Genomic DNA, 22110 nt, shown 5'->3' with positions numbered 1-22110 from the left:
ATGGGCTTATTAGAGAGCTCCCGTAGCTGGGACCATTCTTGTTTCTTTTCATCTTTTTTTAAATCCTGGAAATGGAAACTGAGGCCTCATGAATGAACAAGAGGGAAGCCATACCCTGAATTCCCTTAGAAAGAGGACAAAAGGCAACAGATGGGGGTGGGTGGGGGGGGTGGTTATGAGTTCTTCAAGCTGCCTTCCACTGCGTTAACATCTTGAATAATTCCTTTAATCCCAGCATCTGGAGACAGAGGCAGGAGGATTTTTGTGAGTTTGAGGGGTCAGCCTAGTCTACATAGAGAGTTTCAGGCCAGTTAGAGCTCCACAGTGAGATCCTGTCTCAAAATCTCAAAAAAAATACATTTATTTGTGTGCGTGTATGGTGTGTGTGCACGTGTGTGTATGTGTGTGTTTATGGGGTATGTGTGTGTATGGGGTGTGTGTGTGGTGTGTGTGTGTGTATGGGGTGTGTATGTGTGTATGGGATATGTGTGTATGTGTGTGTATGTGTATGGGGTATGTGTGTGTATGGTGTGTATGTGTATGGGGTATGTATGCAGTGTATGTATGGGTGTGTGTGTTGTGTATGTGTGGGTATGTGTGTATGTGTTGTGTGTATGGGGTATGTGTGTATTTGTATGTGTGTGTGGTGTGTGTATGGGTATGTGTATGGGGTATGTGTGTGTGTATGGGTATGTGTATGGGGTGTGTGTGTGTATTTGTATATGTGTGTGTGTGTGTGTGTGTGTGTGTATGGTGTGTGTGTGTGTGTGTGTGTGTGTGTGTGTGTATGTAAGTCTGAGGACAACTTGTTGAGCCAGCTCGCTGGCACTAATGTGGTATTTCTTTTTTATTTTGTTGTTTTGTGTTTTTGTTTACTCTTTTCCCAATGTGGTATTTCTTAATGCCGTTTTCCGAGTGTTTGGTTTGTGTTCTAGAATCTATACTCCTTAAGTTAAGGACTGTTTTAGCAAAGGAAGTATGATGTTCTTGTCTTGGTGGTCTTTTCTCCTGGATAGCCTAAAGTAGCGTCCTTTTTTAGAAAGTGTCACAAGTAGCCCAGATGTCCTTAAACTAGATAATAGCCAAGGATAGCCTTGAACTCCTGATCCTCCTGTTTGCTTGCACCTCACAAGTTATATCCAGTGCCCTGCCCAAGCATAAACCAGTAAGGACTTTGTTTCACCTTTTGGAGATAGATTCTTGCTTATAGCCTAGGTTTGCCTGAAAGTCTCTATGTAGCCCAGGCTGGTCTCAAACTCATTACCCTCCAGCCTCAGCCTCCCATGTCCTGGGATTACAGATGTGTACCACCCTGCTGAGGCTCCAACATAGAGGCTCCCTTTCTTTGAGGCCTCAGGAAATCCCTGTATAATGTGGATTCAAGTGGCCATCAAGGGATAGCTGATGCTGCTTCTGGGACTTAGTCTCAGGGTCCGCCTGCTGGGAGTTCCCGACTTGCTTTTATTTATTTTTTTTATTTTTGTAAAACCAGCAAAGTTGTTTTCTAGGGAAATTTTCCTTCTGAGGCCAGAGCCTTCAAGCCAATGCTACCTTATAATAAGGTCTTTCTTTGCTTTGATCACTGACATGTCCCCTAAATTAGTTGAAGCCTGAGGACGTAGTTTTGTTATGGGGCAGTGGCTTGAGCCTGTGTTTAATTCTAGGAATACATTTGGTTTTACTAATGTAATTTGAGAGGACTGGTGAGCTATTCTGGGTGTGCGTGGCCCAGCCCTGTAATGCTAGGCCACTCCTGATAAGAACCACGATTGTACCAGCTATTTCCCTAAAAAGGCTCGCATTCCACCCAGCATGGCGTGCTGATTGCAGACTCCTGCTCTCCGGACTGTAGGCTCTCACTTTTCTCCCAAGTGGATTAGGTAGCCGGAGGCAAAAAGAAAGCTTGTTTTTCTTTACCTGTGTGCCATGAGCCCCTGCTCTACCATGTGCAAAGATTCTCCCCTGGTTTCACACTAGAAACTAGGAAAAATCAAATTAGTCCCTCAAGTCTTTACCCCAGAGACAAGGTATCACCTAGCCCAGGCTGACCTTGAACTTGTTTTTATAGTCCGTGAGAATAGCCAAGGATAGCCTTGAACTCCCGATCCTCCTGTCTGCCTGCACCTCACAAGGTCTTTTTATATCTTGTTATATCCAGTCTTATATTTGCTATGTAGATGAGGCTGGCCTTGAACTTCTATCCTCCTCCCCCTCCCTAGTGATGATTCCAGATCTTTGCCACCATGCCTGGCTCGAGTTAGTGGTAATTTAGTTACACCAACTAGACTTCAATAAATACTTTGAAACTAGAGGGCAGGCAGACAGATACCGGCTGACACTAGTGAAGCCATACCCACATTGGAATGGATTTGTAGCACAAAACCAACAGGAGGGCAGGCCAATGTCTGGGCTTCGGGTGGTTTGTCTATAAGAGCAAGGTGTTGGGTGGTATTCATTTAATCTCAGCACTTGGAGGCAGAAGCAATGAGATCAGTCATTTAAGGTCATTTCTGGTCAAACAGGGAGTCTGAGGCCAGCTTGGGCTACATGAGATGCTGTCTCAAAGAAACAAAAACAAAACTAGAAAAAAAAAAAAACCTGTTCAAATAAAAGTTAAAATCTAGATGTTAGGGTGGAAATAGTCTATGGGGCCTAAGGTCTGCCGTAGAATCTTCTACCGGAGGAAGCAGACACATGCGTGGCCCAGCTGGCTGCCGGACAGCACAGTGTCACGGGGACTCTTGGCTGACTCACTGTTTCGCTGGTCTCAGCCCAAATGCCTGCCCTGATATGGTACTAGGTTATCCCTTCCTAGAAAATTCTGAGCCTCACTTTGGCCTACTGTTGTGGAAAGACCTGGAAAGATGTGCCTTGTGCCGCCACCTAACGGCTGCTCCAAGTCAAGGCAGAGCTTCTCTTGCTGCTTTTTTCTCAGCTGCACCTTACAGCCCCTCTCTGCCCATCCCACCAGCTTTGAGAGGCCCCGGGAGCAAAGCGAGGAGCGCTCATTCCCGGAGGCAGGGCTGCGACTAAGACTGTCAAGGCTTCTTAAACTTCGCAATGTCTTCTTTGTTATTTCCTGTCTGTTTCCCTGTGATTAACGGTAAAACTCTGAAGGCAGAGAGGGACCAGCGTGCTTGTTTACTGGGAGAGGAAGGAAGTGGGGGGAGCTGGGGAGAAGGTACCCTAGGTTTAAGGAAAATAACAGTCTGGTGATGAGGTGGGCGGCTAGAGCTGATGGGAAGGGAGGCTTGTTAGAAAAAGGAAAGAGCAGGTGCCAGTCAGAGAGCTCTGCCAACCTTTCCAGTTTTACCCTTTTAAATAATGATTTGTTTATTTGAGACAGGGTCTCACAGAGCACAACCAAGCCTATGTGCCGCCCCTCCTCCTCCTCCTCCTCCTCCTCCTCCTCCTCCTCCTCCTCCTCCTCCTCCTCCTCCTCCCCCCTCCTCCTCCTCCTCCCCCCTTCTCTTCCTCCTCCTTCAGCTTTTTTCGAGAAAGGGCCTCACAATGTAGCTCTGGCACTCCACTATGAAAACTAGGCTGGCCAGGAATGTACCATACCTATGTGCACAACTGTTTTCAAGCAGGAAAGCAAGGCAAACAATAGCATTACCAGCCAGTGCTGCAGATGAGGGGCCTCGGTAGCAAATGCCCCCCCCCCCACCCCGTACAAATGGTGAGGGAAAGGCCAAGCCTATAAGATACCTGCCTGGGAACAGCACGGATAGGAATGTAAGGAGTGCTGGGTGCTGTGGTAAAGAAGAACCCGCACCTCTGCTAAGGAAGCAACAGCTACTGAGCCATGGGTGGTTATGAGTTTAATGAAATGGTGCACCTGCATTGCCAGATCTCTCCGTTTCTAAAGAGCCGGGAGTCTGGATTCTTCTGTGAAGTCTCTTTCTTTTGAAGTGTTGGCAGCTAATGTTGCTTTAAAAAAAAAAAAGGCAGCATTCTGTGGGCCAAATAAAACATGTCAGTGAGGCATATTTAGCTCCAAGGCCGACTCTGCAAACTTGGATCAAGGGCTATTTGTGTTCTGGAATCGTGACACACTAAGGAGACCCTTTCAAGGCATGTGGTCTCCATCAAGCGAATGCTGGATAACGGGGAACGAACGTGTGAAGTATTTTGTCTCAGACTTATTAGCCTGGGTGACCATACCTAGAAGTCCACAGAGAGCTACTTTGTTAATGTGTCTCTTGCTGCTAGAAAACATCGAATGTATTCACCCACTAGCTTCAGGAGCAGTTATTGGCTGAACCCAGCGATATAGGCCTGTAACCCTGGCTCTTCAGAAAGCTGAGGCAGGAGAATATCAAGTTTGAGGCCTGTCTGGGCAGCATAGTGACACCCTGTATCAAAATAAATAGTAAAAAAACAGTCTGTGGATATAATTCTGTGTTAGAGAGCACACACGAGGCAATAGGTACAATCCTTAGAGACAAAGAAAAGAAGCATTTATTGAGCACCAAGTATATGCTAAGTAAAGACGAGTCCATCCTTGTGAGGTCCAGGTTCTGTTTTAGACTTTTAGGGCCATATAGTCCCGGTTCTACCTGGTCCACAGCTACTAAGGTAGCAAAGCAGTTTTAGGTACCACACACTCCAAATGGTGTGGCTGGGGTTTCTAAACCCTTTTCTCAGTGGGCACATGTTCACGATTGCGTGAACATGCCATTCACATCTATGAGCGTGTACCACAGCACACATGCAGAGATCAGAGGACAACTTTTATTTTTATTTGTTTGTTTGCTTCAGGAATTCTCTGTGTAGCCCTTGTAGTCTTGTAGTCCTGGACCAGGACCACAGGGTAGACCTTGTAGACCATCCTTGTAGACCAGGATGACCTGGAACTCACAGGGATTTGCCTACCTCTGTCTCCTGAGTGCTGGGATAAAAGATACCCATCACCACTGCTTTGGGGCTTAGAGTTAGTCTTTTCCTTTAACCCTGAGAGTACTGGGATTGAATTCTGGTTGTCAGTCTTGGTGGCAAGTGCCTTTACCCACAACATTTTTATTTATTATTATCAGAGAAACCTACACACATGTGTTTTGCCTTTCAGGACAAGAATCTAAGGTGGTATCATTACTATGATTTAAAACTTAAACTTACATTTATAAGTAAGATACTCAATGTAACAGCATAATAATAATTCTCTCTCTCTGTTTTTTTTTTTTTTTTTATTTATTTTTTTTTTTAGACAGGATGCTTCCTGAGCTCTGGGATATTAATGGTGTGAAGCCCCATGTCTGGTACCATAACCTCCTGTTTGCTGTCATTATCTAATTCAAGTGACTTAAAACTAGCTCACTGAAGTCACTAAAATCACTGAGGTGGTGCTGGTCTGCTCTAGCTACCAAGGCTAGTCGGTCCAAGCTCCCTGAATATGAACTTGGCTTAGGATAATCTTCACAAAGGGGACTGTTTCCACTGAATGTGACTCTTTAATCAAGATTGAGTTATTTTTTTAAAAAAAGTGATTACATTTTCTTTCTCCCTCTCCCTCTCTTTCTCCCTCTCCCTCTCTCTCTCTTTCTCTCCCTCTCTGTCTCTGTGTCTCTGTTTCTCTCTGTCTCTCTGTCTCCCCCTCCCACAGAGCAAATGTATGTTTATTAGGGTTTATTAAGGGAGGAAGAACTGTAGCAGATGGGGAGGTCACCGAGGGGAGGGATAACCCACCACTCTGTTCTGATGGAATTAGAGACAGCCACTGAGAGACAACAGGACTTTAGCATATCTGTTCGTTTCTGAAGCCCCCTGGACTTGCTACTTGGCCTTCAACAACATAATCTAAAGAGAGTAAAATAGAGTGTCACTTTGGTTTTTTTTTTTTAACTTTTAATTTCATTTTTATTTTTTAAACTAAACCTGTTACTATAATTTTCTCTTTCCCCTTTAAAAAAGATTTATTTATTCATTTGGTGTGTGTGTGTGTGTGTGTGTGTGTGTGTGTGTGTGTGTGTGTGTGTCTGTGTCTGTGTGTCTGTGTGTCTTTGTGCATGTATGTGCACCAATGCCTGTAGGTACCCATGGAAGCCAGAAAAGGGCTTTGGATTCTTTGAAACTAGAGTCATAGGCAGTTGTGAGCTGCCTAAGGTAGGACCCTGAGATGGGGGCTGGAGAAATGGCTCAGTGGTTAAGAGCACTGACTGCTCTTCCAGAGGTCCTGAGTTCAATCCCCAGCAACCACATGGTGGCTCACAACCATCTGTGATGGGATCTGATGCCCTCTTCTGGTGTGTCTGAAGAGAGCTGCAGTGTACTCACATACATTTAAAAAAAAAAAAAAAGATAGGACCCTGAGAACTGAACTCAGGTCTGTCTGTAAGAGCAGTGGGTGCTCATAACTGCTGAGCCATCTCCAAGCCTTTCAGACGTCCCTTTTTGGAATCACCACTGAAGACCTCCTGGCATTCATGCAGCTGAGGAAGAGCCTGGTTGTTAAGTCCCCATAGCTACTTATAGCCATCTTATTTTTGAGATATTTTTGCCTTCTGCAGGTAAAAGACCAAGCATACCAGTTTTGCAAAAAAGACATAGACAGCAGCACCCAGGGACCTGGAAAAAGTTCTCCAATAAGTTTGGTTTCTTTGCCATCTTTTTCTATTTTGATTAGGACATGCACCTAACACCTAAGTAGTTCAGTGATTGTCTTGTGACCATAAAAGCAAAAGCTACAAACTAATCATGGGTGGCGGTGGTGGTGGCGGCGTATGTGTGCTGACATCACTCTGCTAGCCCTGGACTGAAGGCCTTTGTTTCTTTTTTTTTTTTTGTTTTTGTTTTTGTTTCTTCCCCCCCCCCCCCCCCGGAGCTGGGGACGGAACCCAGGGCCTTGCGCTTCCTAGGCAAGCGCTCTACCACTGAGCTAAATCCCCAACCCCCCTTTGTTTCTTTTTAAAATTGTTTATTTTTATTTTATGTTTATTGGTGCTTTGTCAGCATATTTGCTTGTGTGAAGATGTCAGATCCCCTGGAATTGAGGTTACTTACAGACAGTTGTGAGCTGCCGTGTAGGTGGCTGGGAATTGAACTGAGGACCTCTGGAAGAGCAATCCACTGAGCCATCTCTCCAGCCCCTTCTTTGTTTCTTTTCCTTTCTTCTTTGCTTTTTCCCTTGTTAAGATTTACTTTATAGAGTGTGTGTATATGTATACGTGAGTGCAGTGCCTGTGGAATCCACAAGAGGGCATCTGACCTCTGAGCTAGAGTTAGAAGTGATTGTGAATTGCTTTATGGGAGTGCTGAGAAACAAACCCAGGTCCTTCCCAAGAGCTGAAATTGCTCTTAGTCACTGGACCATCTCTCCAGACCCTCCTATTTTTTTTAATCAACTTTTTTCCCCTTGGGTAGACCAGGCTAGGCTCAAACTGGAACTGTGGAACAGGTCTTTCCCCATTGCCTTCCAAGTTGCAGGGTTAAAGGTGTACACCACCACCTAGCTTCCTTTGGGTTTCTTATTCTTTGAGGAAAGCTACGTTCTCAGTGGGGTAAAGTCACCACCATATGGTTTTTGCTTTTGTTTTTGTTGTTTTGAGACAGGGTATTAGAGACTGGCCTGGAAGTCACTGTGTAGCTGAGACTGGCCCAGAACTTTCTACTCTCCCTCTCCTGGAACGCCAGGCTCTATCTGAGTTACTTAGAGTTTTCTCCTAGTCTCACATTCCATCGACCTCTTCGGGTATGAAAACACAGAGCACCTAGCAGCCAGATCTGTGTTAATGTCCAGTTCTCCCTCTGTTCCTTCAAAAGGTTAGAGGTTTTCAAGCCTCGGGCCTGGTTGTGACTCAATAATAAAGATTGTGCCTTGCTGGGGGATTTGAGTTCTACCCCCAGCACCAAGAAGAAATAAAGAAATAGAAATACAAACAAATAACCCGAAACTCAAAGCCCCTTGCCCTTCTTAGGAAGACGCGCTATCACAGTACATCCACACGAGGTTACAAGCAACCGCTCAACAAGACGACTTTTCATAAAATCAAAGGACCTGTCAGCAGACTTCCCCTGGAGCGTATGGCAAACACACTGGGCTGACAGATTACCCGAAAGGTATTTAAAAACACCTGACAGCAGCCTATATTTCAGAGTTTCGTGTTCTCGAGGTCCATCATGTTTTGCGGCACACAGATTATATTAAAGACCTTTCGAGTCTCCGAGCTCTCCTTTGCCACATTTAACATGATTTGAGTTTAAGTCATACTGTTGGTGCTGGATGACAGCATGTGATGTCTGGAGGGAAAGATAGGTAAGTTGGTGGTAGCTCAGAAGTATGCCAGCATCAGATCCCCTGCACCTGGAGTTACATGCTGTTGTGAGCTCTCCAAAGTGGGGGTGCTGGGAACAGAACTCCAGTCCTTTGCAAGACCAGTGGGCACTCTCAACTGTGCCCGCTGCTTTTTGCTTATTATGTTTTTAGACAGCAACCCGGAGTTACAACATAACCAGTCAATCCCACTCTTGGTAGACACCTAAAGAAAAAAAATAAGGGAGAGGGACAAGAAAACATGGGAATGGGCTGGAGAGATGGCTCAGTGGTTAAGAGCTCTTACTACTCTTCCAGAGGTCCTGAGTTCAATTCCCAGCAACCACATGGTGGCTCACAACCATCTGTAATGGGATCCACTGCCCTTTTCTGGTGTATCGGAAGATAGTGACAGTGCACTCACATATATAAAATAAATAAAATCTTAAAAAAAACATGGAAATACATGTCTGCACAAAATTGGAACATTAAAGCCAGCACGTGCAGTCCTGGCTCTCTGGAAGCTGAGGCATGAGGAGCCACAAGTTAAAGGCCGTCCTGGGCTTCCTAGAGACTGTAAGACCACACCTCCAGCCTTCCCTTCCTAAGCACATTATTTTACCCCAGTAATCATTGTGTGTGCTTGTCTGACTTCCCTCTGAACTAAGACAGCAGTAACTTTCTAATCCTCTCGGGACCAGCCTTAATGGCATGCAATCTATGCTGTCACATAGGATCCTTTGCCAAAAAGTAGCTAAGGATGACTCTGAGCCTCTTGCCTCCACCTCCAGACTCAGGGAATTAGAAGCCTGGTGCTACCAGGCCTGGTTTTGCAAACTGTCTCAGACCAAGGGCCCCCACCCACTCTGCCCCAACTTTGAAATTATTTTTTTTTAAATGGTGCCTTCTAGATTTATTTATTTATTTTTTTTATTTATTTGGGTACACTGTAGCTGTTTTTAGACACCAGAAGAGGGCATCAGATCTCATTACAGATGTTTGTGAGCCACCATGTGGTTGCTGGGATTTGAACTCAGGACCTCTGGAAGAGCAGACGGTGCTCTTAACCACTGAGCCATCTCTCCAGCCCCCAACTTTGAAATTCTTGATATCTTTTGAACACCTACAGGTGTTCTCCCACCCAGCCACCCACTTTGTACTTTGCGCTATGCGGCAGCCTCCTGAGCCCATCTCTCCATGCCCAGTTCTTAGCTCAGTGCCGATACATAGCACATTACTTCCTTTGCCAAACCCACAGCTCCAAGGACGGAGCCTTGACCTTTGGCCTGGGTACACCCCGGCTCCTTCTGTCCCAGGCACTGCATCAGCAGCTGGGGAGGCTTCGGGGAGCTCAGGCAGGCAGACAAGGCTGTCTTCCCCATCTCTGCAGGGAACTGCTCCCCAGGAAGCTGCTAGGAAGACAGGGGTGCCTACCTTCAACTCCAGTGACAGCATCTGACTCATTTGTACTCAGTTAGAGAAAAAACACATCACCTTGGGATCCTCTGTCAGTTCTGCTGTTACAGGAAATAGGAATCTCTGGTGAATGTGGATGGATCCAGTTCTTTTCCGTGGTGTGAGTAAGAAGCTACTTTGCCTTTTTAAGTGTCTTCCTTAACTGTCACGTTGACATCCATAATTAAAGAGGTCTTGTCAGCACCTTTGTTCAATCTGGTTTCCAGGCACAAAACATCGAGAGGTACAGTTGCCCTGGCAGACTGCAGCTGGCTCCCTGTAAGCCACATCACATGGTGCTAAACTTCACCACCAGGCAAGAAAGAGTAAGCTACAACCCAAGCTGTCAACACATAGGCCCGGAATTGCTCCGTATGCTCGCCAGGTGAGTCTCGGGGGGCAATTCCTTAATCTCTCTAAACTCTGAGGTTTTTATCAGTTAACATAACCCTGGGGTCACAAAGCTTTCTGTGAAGATTAAGTGGGATCCTGTGGGCCAGGCATGATGTAGCCTGCGTGACACAGTGAGTTCCCAGCTGGTATGGGATGCACAGAAAAACCCTGCTGAAAAGAAGAGAAAAGAAGGGAAAGGAAAGAGAAAAGAGACAAGTCAGGTGCTGTGCCCATGCTTGTCCTCCCAGCTCTCGGCAGGAGGATGGCCAGAAGTTCAAGGCCAGACTCTTTGAAATACTGAGTTCCAGGACAATCTAGGTGCTGTGCATAACCTTGTCTCAAACGAACGATTAAGAGGTAGAACATGAGTAATTCATAGTCAGAATGCCACACTAGGAACAAAACCTAAAAATAAGCAACTCATAAATATCAAAACAGAACCTAAAATGTCTTGCAAAACTGCTGTTTTTCCGTCCTCAGAGTCAGTTGTGCTGTTCCTGGCACTGAACCATGGGTAAAGTACGACTTGCCAGCAATCTCTATTTCTCCTAGGACCAGAGCTCTGATCCCAGCATCCTTCCTTACAGTGGCTCACAGCCCATCTGTAACTCCAGTTCTAAGGGATCTAGTGCCCTCTTCTGGCTTTTGAGGGTATTTGCATGCACGCACGCACGCACGCACGCAAGCAAGCGGTCTCACATAAATAAACCTTAAAAATAAATAAAATGATGTAGTCAGAAATGGCATGTTCTGTGCACCAGATTAAAGACATATTTGCTGCTATACTGGGAAGACACTGGAGTGTCTTTTTTTTAAATTTTATTTGGAGTATTTTTTTGTTTATTTTATTTATTTCTAGTACTGAAGATTGAACCAGGCCTTATGCATGGACAAGCTCTGTATCCATCCCTAAGCTATGTCTCTACCTATTCTTTCCCTTTATTTCCTTTTAATTTTCTAAAGATTGTTTAACTCATAATTACTTCCTTTTCTCCTCCCCTTGCCTTTGATTATTGTACCTGAAGCCTCGTGTACTTTTCTTCTTGTCTTCTTGACCGCCCCGGTCCTTTGCCAACTCACAAGGCCCTCTCTACTTGAAGCTGGCCTCTCTTAAGAGTCTCCTTCCCGGGGTTGGGGATTTAGCTCAGTGGTAGAGCACTTGCCTAGCAAGCACAAGGCCCTGGGTTCGGTCCCCAGCTCCGAAAAAAAACAAAAAACAAAAAACAAAAAACAAAAAAACAAAGAGTCTCCTTCCCCAGCCTCTCCAGCGCAGGGCCTGCAAGTTCGTGCTATCAGACCCAGCTCCATTTGAGTGCTGGAAACATGTATTACTAGAAAATAAAAGAGGAAAGCACCTGTGCTTAGTAAGGGGAGAATGAAGACCCCTTGGCATTTTGAGGTTTTTTTTTTTTTTTTAACGGTCTCATGGCATAGATCTGGCTGGTCTGGAACTTGCTTATAGACCAGGCTAGCCTTGAGCTTACAGAATATCTACCAGACATCTTGATTTTTAAAAAGTAGCCTTAGAGCTGGGGATGCAGCTCGATGGTTACATGTTTGCCTAGCACGGATGAAATCCTAGGTTGAGCCCTGAGCTGTGTCAATGAGACATAGTGGTGCATTTGTCATCATGGAGGCAGGAGGATCAGAAGTTCAAAGTCATCTTCAGCTGTGCTGCTAGTTCAAGGTCAGCCCAGACTACTTGAGACTGTCTCAGAAAAAAAAGTTTATTAATGAAAAAGACATAAAGGAAAAGAAAAAGCAGGGAGAGTCAGGCCTTGTGGAAGGAGTGATGGACACAGTGCAAACTGTGTACATCAATCTTTCTGCCTCCAGCCCCTTTCCATGATGGAGAGACCATTCCCCGCTCTTTATGGTTTTTTTGGAGACAGAGTTCCTCTATGTAACAGCCCTGGCTCTGTCTCAGAACTTACTCAGTAGATCAGGCTGGCCTCAAACTCACAAAAGAGCTGCCTATCTCTGCCTCCCAGTGCTGGAACTAAAGGCCTGCACCACCACACCCAGCTGAGGGGACTCAGTTTTTAAAAGGCTAAGACTCACCTAGCAGCCAGCCCTGGATGACTGGCAGAATAGAAGTTCCTTCCATTAAAAAAAAGTGGGCTTGGGGCAGGTGGGGGTGTTGTCCCAGCTGGGACTATAACTCAGTGCTACAGCGTTTGCCCAGTACAGGTGAGGCCCTGGGTTCATTCCCTGGCACCTCAATAAATAATAACAGTGTAACAATAAGAAAGGGGACCCAGAGTGAGACACAGAGAGAAGGACCTGCTGGGGGAGTGCAGAGAGGGTCACTTCCTCTGAGATACTTAGTGTTCTTAGTTGGGGGGGGTCTCTGTAGCCAGTAGAAGACTCAGCTCAGGGCCTCAGGGACCAGGCAAGGGCACAGCCATGGATAGGAAGCAATCTTCTATTGCAAGCCAGAATTTGAACGACATTGTCAGGCAAACAGAAAATAAGGTCAAGGATTCGCTCCTGGGGTGTTTTCAGAGGATCTGCTGTGCCCTCCCTAAGTACCTTCTGACAGATTGATTTTCTCTGCCCAGGAGATTCACATTTTGAACTTTGGTTTCTAAAATACATTAAATCATACTAAGGGGCAGAAGGGGCTGTGCATAATGACGACTCATTTGCTTCATGTCTCAGCTAAGGAAATTATCTCTTCAAAGCGATCAGGTGCTCCTGACCTGTTCTTAAGTGTCTGTATTTTTGAGCTAACTTAGGAAGTGTGTAGGATAATTGTTAGCACTCAGAGAAACCCAGTTCTAGCCCAGTGTTAACATCTCAGAGATGCGCGGATGCCCCCTTCTTTGTGGAGGAAAGAAAGGATACTTGTTTAGCCAAGATTGCTGCTAGAAACCTCAAGGTGGATGGCAAAGTGACAGCTCCCTGTCACGGATCAGCAGTCAGAAGCCGGGCATTCTATTGTGTAGAAACAGCCACAGCCCAAAGGAGTCCCCCCTCCTGTGTGCGAGGAGTTATGTGTGTGAGCTAGCACATGGTAAATATACAGGTTATGTTAGGGGTCCATGTTGGACCCCTTCATGGTTCCTTCCCTTTTTTATTTATACCCCCAATTTTATTTTATGTGTATGCTTTTGTTTTTTGTTTTTGGGCTGGGAGGGGTTGTGTGTGTGTGTGTGTGTGTGTGTGTGTGTGTGTGTGTGTGTGTGTGTTTGCCTGCATTGATGTCTCTATACCATGTATATGTAGTTCCCACAGTGGCCAGAAGTCGTCCCTGGACCCCCTGGGACTGCAGTTACAGATGGCTGTAGGTGTTGGGAGTCGAACCAGGTAGGTCTTTGGGAAGCATAGCCAGTGTGCTTAACCACTGAGCCATCTCTCCAACCCCTCCACTTTATTTTTTGAGATTGTATCTCTTCCTGAACCCACAGCTCACCCATTCAGTAAGACTCACTGGCCAATGAACTCCAAGGATCCTCCTGGGTCTGCCTCCCCAGATTACAGACAGGTTACTCCCACGCTTGACTTTTTAAGTGGGTTCTAGGGATACAAACTCAGATCCTCATGTCTGTTTAGCAAATACTTTACCAAACTGAACTGCCTCCCCAGCCAGTCTCTGCCCCTTTTTTGTTATTTTGTTTTGAGATAGGCTGTCCTCAAATTTTGCTAGCCTTGAACTCCTGATTCTCCTGCTGGGATTACGGACATATGTCACCATATCATCATATCTGACTCTATCATTTCCCCCACAGTTTACCTAATTTTTATCGATTGTTTGTGGAAACAGTAAAAGGTGGCATCTACCAACAGCAGTGCTCACGGGGAGAAAGAAACCAGTGTATTATTTGTACTAGACACGAGGCTAAGGCCGTATGTTAAAGTCATTCAGAGCTCTCAAAAATCTGTCCAAATAAATTTTCTTAGATGTTTCACTTTATGGATATAGAAATTGAGGCTTAGTGGGCAAATTCCAGGTTCCTAACCAACCAGACCGTCCCTGCTTCTCTCTAGGGTTGGACTCTCCTGCAGCCTTTTGTGTGGCAACATTCAGCTTTGAAATACTCAGCCTGTTCAGGAAAGGAAGAAGCAAGAGTAAAGCCCCTTACCTTCCACCAGGTTGCACTATAACTCTGCTTACCTGTGTCCTTCTGCCGCATTCCTTCACAGAGCTCTGAACTTTGCCTGCCTGGATCTAAGTGCAGGTTTCTCCCCACTTCTGTGAGCTTCCAACACCACTGGTTTCCCTGAGGATGGAGCACAGCCCACCCCACTGCCTACGAAGGTCAGCGTACAGCAAGACAAGCACCCAAACTAGCTCCACTTGTCAAGGCAAAGCCTGTTCCAAGGACACGCTCCACACGGTGATGGTCTGCCGAGGCTTTGCAGAACGATTTGTCAGAACAGGGATACAGAAGGCTGGGGCTGTAGCTCAGCGTTTGAAAGCTTGTCCAGCATATAGAATGCCCTGGGTTCAAGTCACAGAAGAATAACATCTTTTAAAAAGTGGAGCCTACAGTCTGGGGGTGGGGTGGGGACTAAAGACGGACAAACATTGCTGACAGGAAGCATGTAACTGGGCTAGCTTCATGCTGGGGGGAAAAAGGCACACCCAGAATATCAAGGGCTCCCTGTTAGGGAGAAATTCAAGAAGGCTCAATATTTAAGAATCAAGTCAGGCCAGGAATGGTAGCATATACCTAAAATCCCAGCAGTTAGAAACCAAAGGTAGAAGGGGGCCCTGTTCTCAATATTGATACGAGAAAATCGGAAGGTCGGATGCCCAGTGGTTAAGAACACTGGCTGTTTTCCTAGAGGACCTGAGTTCAATTCCCATCACTCACATAGCAGCTCACAATTGTTTATAACTCCAATTCCGGGAGATCTAGTGATATCTTCTGGCCTCTGTGGGCACTAGGGATATACATGGTCCACACACACACACACACACACACACACACACACACACACACACACACACAGGCAAGACACTTGTGCACATAGAATGATAAAATAAAGTTTAATTTAAAACAAACAAAAAAGAAATTCAGAGACACACAGAAAATACCACAGGAGGAGAAAGGCAGAGAAAAGGATGGTATATCCAAATGCCAAAGGGTGCCACAGCTTAGCAGCAACACTGGAAGCTAGGGGGAGGCAGGGAGCAGTTCCTCTAAGCCCTCAAAAGAGACCCACCCAGCTACCACTTTCATTTCAGACTTTTGGATTCCAGATCTAAGAAACAATAAAATTCTGCTATTGAAGCCAATCAGCTCATGATATTTTGGGCAGCAGTCTTGCGGACTGACACATCCCTTTTCTCTAATGAAATACCCCGTTCCGCGTTGCTTCTGGCCCATCTAAGTCCTGATTTCCTAACCTTAGCCTCAGAGAGGCTGAAGTTATGGGGACCCTTTCAATAAAAATCTCATGTTTAGAGCTTTTCAGGTAAGCAGGGGAGTTCCCTGGAAGCTAGAAGACAGTGAAGGGGGTTAGTTCCATATACAGTGGGGATGTCCCAAACCCCAGGAAGCACATGGTCTAAGAGAAAGGGGTCTCAGAACAGAGCTGGGTGCCAACTCTCAGGGAATCCAAAATTCCACCGAGAGCCTGGAGCATGGACGTCACTTAATATGGCTTGCAAAGTCTTTGTTCTCAGCGTTTGCTTTGTCGACATTCAGGATTGTTACTGACTTGCCTTTAGTTAATCTGATAAAGGCAGCCAGTTTCCATGGTTACCTCGAAGCATGCAGCAAGGTGCCTTTCCTAGGAGGCCCTAGGTTTAAGCAAATAACAAAACATGGCCCCCGGCATAGTGAAAGTAACGTGAACCCCGTGAGCAGAATGGGATACTGGGGGAGGAGGGGTGCAAGCCAGAGACCCAGTGATTAGAGCTGGGTGTATCCTCAGAAACAGCGGAGAACATCCCTAGTGCCATGTCTGTTTCTAGAATGTAAGGGCCGTGTGAAGCCCCTCATCTGGTTCTCCTCTTGCTCTTTGCCTGGGTGATTATGCCCAGTCACAGGTCACTGGGCCAGTATTCAGTTAGTCTTAGCAACTAAGGTTAGGATGGGCCTCTGACACTTGCAGACAAGAGGTGCCAATCTGAAGTGTGAGCTATGTGGTCATACGTGTGGGGGGAAAGCCAGAGCAAGGTCTACACAATTACGTGGGGGCTCACTTATAAGGGCTTCCAGTTCTTACAACACTTCCCTTACATTGTAGCAGTTCCCCAGTGCCCAGCCATGGTGCTGAGTTATCTAACTACTGGGGTGGAAGGACCAGTCATCATCATAAGTCTGTAAGTCTGCCTTCAGCTTAGACACCACTGCCTAGTGGGTAGGCTTGTACCCTTGCTTCAGCTGGCTACAGACGTAGAGGTTCCCACAGATGACTCAGACAGCAGGAGATGTGCACACAGTTACGATTTATTTAAGTATTTTATGTGTATGAGTGCTTTGTTTGCATGAATGTCTGTCCACTGCCTGCTTGCCTGGTGCCCAGCAAGGTCAGAAGGGGAGGTTGGATTCCTTAAAACTGCAGTTGTGGGGTTGGGGATTTAGCTCAGTGGTAGAGTGCTTGCCTAGCAAGCGCGAGGCCCTGGGTTCGGTCCCCAGCTCTGAAAAAAAAGAAAAAAAAAAAAAAACAAAAAACAAAAAACAAAAACTGCAGTTGTGGGTGATTGTGAGCCAACACATGGGTGCTAGGAACCTTAGTCTTTGACAAGAGCAGCCCATGCGATCTGTGTAGCCGCAAGCTCCATACATTACTCATGGAGATAATTTATCAGAGTGAACTGTGTAAATTGGAATCAGCCAAGGGAAGGGGTACACACGCAAGCTTTCCCCTGGAACCCTGGAATCCTGCCTGGGAGGCCTGATGATATCCACACAGAATTGCCATGGTGGCAGAGGGACGCTCATCCCATTTCCTGGTTTGTTTTGAATGACATTTGACCACATGATGCCCACGTGGCTTTTAGTCCCCAGGTCCTTCTAAAGGTCGCCACTGATATCATTGTGACCCAAAGTCCCGGGCCTAAATCTCATGTTAGCTTTTCCAGCGGCCAAAGCTCCTAGGCAAACAAAACCATTGCTATCTAAGCAGGACTTTCAGGAACCTGGAGATCTCTGATGGCTAGCCAGGGCAAAGGCCAGGCTCCTTTGATAGCCAGCAGTCTCTCCTGCATTCCTTTGTCTTCCCCAGCCAGCTCACGTGTCTGTCTAGTTTGGAATGGGCTCAGGAGACATCTGAGATAACCTATGTTGAGTTAAGCAGGTCTTATCTAGTGGAAGGTTCACCAGGAAACACCCCCTCCCCCCACCATTGGGGTAGCAAATCCTGTTGCTGGAGAGGGATAGCCTCTAGACAAAAAAAATTCCTTTGTGGCACACAAGAAAGAGTCTACAGTCTGTTTATATTTATTTCTCTTTTTCTTTTGTGGTGTTGGGGATCAAATCCCATATATTTATGGTGGTAAGCAAATGATCTACCATTGGCTCCACTCTCAGCTGCTGTTGCCTTCTTTAAATTTCAAATACATTAATACTTTACTTCTTATAATGTGTATGGATGTTTTATCTGTCTGTATGTGTGTGCATTGTGTGAATGCCTGGTGCCTGTGGAAGCCAGAAGAGGGTGTCAGATGTCCTGGAAATGGAGTTGTAGCTGCCCTGTGGAGAGTGGGAACTGAACCCTGGTTCCTCTGGAAGAGGACCCTTTTTTTTTTTTTTTTTTTTTTTTGGTTCTTTTTTTCGGAGCTGCGACCGAACCCAGGGCCTTGCGCTTGCTAGGCAAGCGCTCTACCACTGAGCCAAATCCCCAACCCCCCCAGTATCTTCTTAATCACCAAGCCATCTCTCCAGTCCTTGCAACCTTCTTTAAAAAAACTTACACTAAGGGTTGGGGATTTAGCTGAGTGGTAGCTCAAGGCCCTGGGTTCGGTCCCCAGCTCCGAAAGAGAAAAAAAAGAAAAAAAAAAACTTATACTAAATATTTGTTGCTACATGAAGAATGGCAGCATCCCTGTTCAGTCAGCCCACTGAACATGTTCTCTGTTCTACCTCTCCTTCGTCCCCTGCTTCTTGCTCTAATCTTAGGCCTTTGGTTGCCAAGGAACGTATCTTTTTCTTATACCCCCAGTGCCTCGCAGGAGCCAGTCCTGAAAAGCATTCTGTAGCTATGGGTCCTGGTTCACCTGCTCAAGAGCACAGCTCTGCCCAGCTCCAAAAAAAGAAAAAAAAAAGAAAAAAAAAAAAAGAAAAAAAAAAGAAAAAAAAAAAAAGAGCTCAGCTCTGTCTAATCTCTCCAAATAAGGGCTAGTATAGATGCTTCTGGCTGCAGGCCTGCCTGCTTTTTGGAAAAAAACACTTTCATCTGGAAGATTTACTGTGTAAAATGATGATCCCTTTTAATCCTTGTACCTATGAGATACATACTCTAACCCCATAAATAAATACAGAAATCGAGGTGCAAAGAACATTTCCCACCACCTCTCTAACCCTCCCTCAGGTAGTCTACCAGGAACAAAACCAGACCTGCTAGATTCCAGAGCTCCAAGCCCTAAATCACCTTTCTGTGATGGCTAGAACAGTCCAATGAGATCAATGCTGTTGATAGGGCATTTCTGGAAGAGAGATGATGTTGAACTCATGTTTATAGGGAAAAGATTGTAAAATGAACATACACTAAAAAGGGAAAACCAGAACGCTGATCCTGTTTGTTTGAAGTAGCAGAAAGCTTCTGTCAGCTCATAGGCTGCAAAAGGCTAATGTTAAAGGTGAGTTTAAATTTAACTGCAGGTAAAATGCTGGCTGGGTCATTTCTGCATGGCTTTTTCCACCTCCTCAGAGGACATGCTGGGACCTAAAATGTGCGTTACCACTTCTGGCTTTATCTGGGTTCAAGGGATCAAACTCAGGTCCTCATGTTTGGTCAGCAGGCACTTTATGAGCCATCCATCCAGGCCCCAAACAGTAAACATTTCCTATAATTAAATTTTTTTAGATTTATTTATTTTTTATTCTATGTGTATGAGTGTTCTGACTACATGTGTGTCCACTGCATGTGTGCCTGGTGTCTGAGGAACATGAAGAACATGTAGTATTATCTGGAACTGGCATTATGGAAAGTTGTATGAGGTCTGTGGGTATGGGGAATGGAACCTCATCCCTGTGGTTAGAGGACAATTTTGGGAGGGGGCTCTCTCTTCTGCCTTGGGTTCTGGCTTTCTGCCTCTGGGTTCAATCTCAGGTCATTAGGCTTACATGGTAAGCATTTTTACTCACTGAGACATCTCTGTAGCCCCTTTATTAATTTTTCAACAGATATCCCAACTAAGCATTATTGCTAGGTGCCAGGGTAGATAGATACAAAGGACTGTCCTTATACCACTTAGAAGTACTTGTTGGGATCCAAATTTAGGTATGACATCAGCAGAGGAGGCTGTACAACAGCTGCCCTTTTTCCCGACACTGGAACATCTCATGCATTCTGCACTTCAGAGAGAGTCGTTGGGGGTTGAACCTTCCACATGTTAGGCAAGTACTCTGTCATTGAGCTTCATATACACTCCTTTTCATCGGGTCTAAAGAAGAAGTCCGGGGTTGGGATTTAGCTCAGTGGTAGAGCGCTTGCCTAGGAAGTGCAAGGCCCTGGGTTCGGTCCCCAGCTCCGGAAAAAAAAAAAAAAAAAAAAAAAAGAAGTCCATTTGCTTCAATAAAACTGCTATATACACTATTGACTTCTGTACTGCAAAACAATATTGAATTCTGTTCATCCAGGAAATAGAAATTAAATTCTAGATAGTTCAGCAGCAAATTGCTTCAATAAAAATAAATATACTACATGTAGTGATGTAGCTCAGTTGGTAAAGTGCTTTCCTAACATGCATGCATCCTTGGTTCGATCCCCAGTGCCACATAAGACAGTGGCACCCCTTAGTAATTCCATCATGTGGTAGTCAGAGGGATTCAAGAACTCAAGGTCAGCCTTAATTCAAGGTCACTTTGGCTGCCGGAGACTTTCCCTCCACTCCTTCCCCCAAATAGTAATAAGCAAATAAGAACATTTACATGTGAGTGTATTTTCACTTCCATAGCCACTATTTCAGACAGTAATCTCAGAAGTCTGGAGACAGAGGCAGGGGATCAGGAGTTCAGTGCCAGTCAGTGTCAGCTGTGCAGCAAATTTGAGGCCAGCCCGTGCTACACAAGACTCTGTCCTTAGAAGGAAGAATCAAAATGAAATTTGGTAATAAGACTTAAATTTACTTAGAATTATTTTAATGTGGACTATTATCATAAACTGGCATCTCTCATTTTGAAACACAGCCTCTAAGATCTTAATTGTTATGTTACTGAAGGTAGGAGCATCAAGGATGACAATGGTCAGTGTGTTCTTCAGAGCCCTCTGTGGGTTAGCTCAGTCCTTGCAAGTCAAAATCTCTTGATGTCGATTTCATTTTTGTTCCTATATCACCAATGAGGAAATTAAGGTCACAGAGTCTGTGGGAAGTCTAGGACTCCCACCCATGTCTATTTCAGGCCAGAGTCTATGCTTTTAATCTCTAGGCCATAGTGCTTCTATAATTGGGAAATGAAGTCTGGGCAAGGTCATTTATTTATTTATGATTTTGCCTTGTTCCAGAAAGCATTTCAGACATCTGGTTACGTAACTTGCCCAAGATCACCCATACAGTTAGGGGCAGAGCCAGGAATCTCTTTCTCTCACAAACTGTACAAACAGTGAGATAACACAGAGGCAGACTCACATTCTATATTTTTTCTCAAACTTGAGAATGGGAAACGGGCATTTTCTTTGGCTGCTTTCCTGTTCATTGTGGCTTGATATGTTCTTGGCTTTGTAGTTTGAGAACAGGCTGAATAGGAGAAAAGAAATTAAGGAACAATGAGACCAGGCAAGCAAGGATGTAGAGTGCCTGTGGTGGGTTAGATGAAAGACCCAACGGCTGCCTAAGAAGTGCGTTCGGGATATCTGCAGCCCCAGCGCCGCGTTGGCAAACCCAGGAGTTTTCGGTAGGAAAGACTAAGAAATAGCAGAGAAGAGGACAGTGACACAGTTCAGCCTCAGAAGCCACGTGTCACTGGAAAAAGGAAGGAAATAGAAGGATACATAAGCCTTGCTGTCCAGGGAGGGTGGGAGTGGCAGGCTGTAGCTGAGGTACTGTCTGGAGCTTACTCTGTATGCCTCCTGAGGGTGCAACATGCATGCACGCACGCATGTGGGTGGGCGCTTGAGCCCGCCATTGTATGCATGCACACAAATAAATAATAATTGAATTTGAGAGCACAAAAATAAGCAAAGCATGAAAGACAAATACTACCAGACATCCGTTTCTTTAAAAAATAAAATAAAACGAAATGCACACACATATTCAACTATCTTCAGGACACTCCCCTTAGCTCAGACTCTGTCCCCTTCTCAGTTCAGTGACATCGTCCCTCTTAAAACAAATCCTTAGCTTGTTTTCCTTTATCCTAAGAACTAATTCCAAACAGAGTTTGTATAAAGAACTGTCTTTTCTTGGCAATAACTTGGAAAATAAACAAAGGAGACATTCAGTTGTGTGTGTTACTTTTTTTTTAATGGAACATTCATTTGCTTTTAGTTTGAATTATAAAAACATTGCAGGACCTTCTCCCCAGACTCTTTTTTTTTTTTTAAGGAATTTGTCTTGATTTAGCATCCTTAACCAAACATGCTTTAGTGGCAGGACAAGGACTGAGTATTAAAACAACAACAACAACAACACAGACTTGGCAACGGTCTTTACCCTGGCAGTCTACCCAAAGCTACCAAGGCAAGGTGTGCTTGAAGTGCTTCTCCTTGGGAAGTGTGGTGTTTACCTGAAAGTGGCCTGGGCCACTCTGTCTAAGCGAAGCAGAAGGGGAGGGCTGAGAGGCAGGCACAGGAAGATGAAATGGTTTCTCTGTGTCTTTAGTTTCCCAAAGGTGCTAGGGGTGCATATCGCTTTCTCTTTGGACCCTGGGACTCCAGCTGAGGAGCATTTACCTTGT

General features: G+C 45.3%; 1 long non-coding RNA gene across 5 annotated transcripts in view; it reads left to right on the top strand.

Annotated features, from left to right (window-relative positions):
* The window catches only part of LOC120095164 (uncharacterized), a 37803-nt gene extending 16149 nt beyond the window's left edge, over positions 1-21654 (top strand). Inside the window, exons 2-6 of one of the 5 annotated variants that reach the window (XR_010055721.1) lie at positions 7914-8055; positions 9639-9824; positions 9931-10088; positions 13325-13405; positions 14087-21654. This is a non-coding gene — a long non-coding RNA (uncharacterized LOC120095164). Of the gene's footprint in view, positions 1-3536; positions 8056-9290; positions 9825-9930; positions 10089-13324; positions 13406-14086 lie in introns of those variants that run through there. The other 4 variants (XR_010055719.1, XR_010055720.1, XR_010055722.1 and 1 more) reach the window with 4 other exon arrangements.
* The last annotated feature ends 456 nt before the right edge of the window (positions 21655-22110 follow it).

Source organism: Rattus norvegicus, chromosome 10 (genome assembly GCF_036323735.1).
Source record: "Rattus norvegicus strain BN/NHsdMcwi chromosome 10, GRCr8, whole genome shotgun sequence".
In the NCBI taxonomy this organism is placed as follows: domain Eukaryota; kingdom Metazoa; phylum Chordata; class Mammalia; order Rodentia; family Muridae; genus Rattus; species Rattus norvegicus.
This window is presented reverse-complemented; position numbering and strand designations above follow the sequence as displayed.